Here is a 2441-nt window from a genome sequence, read left to right on the forward strand (position 1 = left end):
TTTCTACTTGGCTATGACATCTTTAAGGATTTTGGCCATTTGTTCGGCGTTGATCATGAACGCTTCACGGGATTATCCTGTGCTGGATACCGTATCGCCAGTAGCAATAGTAGAGTTGACATCTGACATTTCATCATCTGAGTAGTTGCCTTTATTTGACCTAGGTCTTCTAGTTCTTGACCGTAACCAAGCAATGCGCTGAGATGCCTCCATGAAAGAGTCAGGGCTGAAACGCCTTGTTGACTTTCCCTTATCAGCCACGTTAATGGTAACTTCTGGAAGCTGGTCATCATGACTGGCAGATTTCTTCTTGTAGAAGCATCTTGATTTAGATTTGGACACTTCGGTTCGGTGGAGATTCTTTTGAATATAGAGACCCTCCGTGGAGTGATCTTGGGATAACTACATTCTGATAATACTATCTTGATTAACCTCTCACAATGACAGTGAGAGTCTAATCCTGGTGTACTTCTCTTTCGAGATTTATTCGTACCCCTAGTCCGATAGTATAACTCATTGATGTTATGGTTGAAGCAACCTATCAGCTATTGGTTTGAGTCTCCAGGTATAACGTTGTTGTTTAACAGACATGTTTTCTTCTGAATAGGCAATGCCTTGTTGGTGTTTACAAGAGCCACTCGTTTGGAGTCGCACCTTGGCAATGGTGGAATCTTAACGGGCTCCTGATCTTCCACACGCACCCCTAAGCATGCAGTTACTAGAATTAGTTTGTTGGGAAGGATGTATAGGACACCTAGTCTGAAGAGTTTCTCAAGATTTGTTCACTGATCCAAGCATTCTTTGACAGGAGTTTTGCCTCGATCTTTGTATAGAGGACCTAGGCAACCCTTCAACGGAATTCTGAATTTGGATAGATCCACGCTGCCGTTAGGCTTCATCGGAGGTAGAGGAGAAACAAGAGTGGGATTGGAAGTTGATAGAGGTTGGGAAGTAGCCTTGGAGCTGGTATTAAATGAGAAACACGATTGGTGTCTCTCCCTAAGTGGAGACGTCTTGGCTGCTTTCGATGCCGTTTTTGGTGCTGTTTTGGCCTTTGGCACCCAAACTTGCTTGGATTTTGGTGATTCCTTGACCACCTCATCCTTTTGTAGCTCTTGTGCCTTTTGCATAAGGATCCATACATACGCAAGAAGTGTGTAGTGCTTCTAGATGTGCTCATCAAGAGTAGAACGAGTTCACTTGACAAGAACACATTTGTTAGTTGACGGTTGGGAGGAGGAACCCATTGCTTGCTATGGCGATGGATTAGTGGTTTGGCACCTTCTTAATCCTAAGTCTGCTTGATAGCGGAGTCCATCCACCTACCCCAGAGTTTGGTGAACTGATGGGCAAGACGTTAGCGCCACCTCTGACGAGCCCTCTTTGTCAGAATTGGTGCGCTTTCAATAGAAAACTCCTTGACTTGTGAGGAGTTATCACGAGCATTGGATCCAGCTTCCTTTGATATCGGAGAGGAGTCTTCAATAGTAATTAGGTGAAGATCGACACCCTGGGCCTTTAGATCTAAAGACCAATGAACCTTCTTCAGGAAAGTGGTCTTCCTGTGCTTGTAAGGAGAGGAAGATCTGGAGGAGGAGGAGGAGACATACTCCTTAAACTTTTGATGGTCAAACTCGTATTAGATCTCTTCATCTGTAGGGATCTTGATCACTAGCTGTGGCACGACAGCCTCGGCAGTGAGGCTGTTGGCTCTCACTGTGGTCGTCAGCGTGTTTACGTCGAAAGTTGGTTTCTTTATTGCGAGACTCATTACAAGTTTAGTCGTTCCAATAAGTTCAAAAGGAAGAGTCTTTTTATAAGATCTCTCCACATACAAAAAAGATTAAAAGATTACAACTTTCTTGAAAACACATGTAGAGAGATCCTTTTTCGGTCTTCTGCTTGCGTGGGATCTTTGCCGGTGCTAGGGTTTATCTGTGGACCACTAAATGATCAGATCCAATTGATTTTATTGCCTTGTGAAGGAGACAATAAATTGAAGTGAATATCTCATCAACAGTGAGATAAACAATCTTCTCGAGATCACAACAACGGTGCGATCTCGAGAGGAGTGGATGAACGAGGCTAGAGCGGCTATAGATCTATCAAACTCTCTGCCTTTTTGTCGAAGAACTCACCAAGAACTTGCTTCATCCTTGCTGAAATTCATGCTCCTCACTCTCTAATTCAATAGGGCTTCATCGTTGCTCCGAAATTCCCAACCCTCGTGAATGAAGGCCATAGGGCTATATTTATAGGCTTCAGAAGCTCTATTTTTGGATAAGAACAAATGATTTAACCTTATCCTTAGTTGAAACCACTTAACCACGTTCAAAGATAACCTCAAATCAGTTGGGGAGGCTCTGGACTGAAGGAATTCTAAAATCTTATCAAAAAACAAGTTTTTGGGAGGTTATACGAGCAAAAATAGCCTTTCTAGG

Source organism: Asparagus officinalis, chromosome 3 (assembly GCF_001876935.1).
Source record: "Asparagus officinalis chromosome 3, Aspof.V1, whole genome shotgun sequence".
Lineage (NCBI taxonomy): Eukaryota > Viridiplantae > Streptophyta > Magnoliopsida > Asparagales > Asparagaceae > Asparagus > Asparagus officinalis.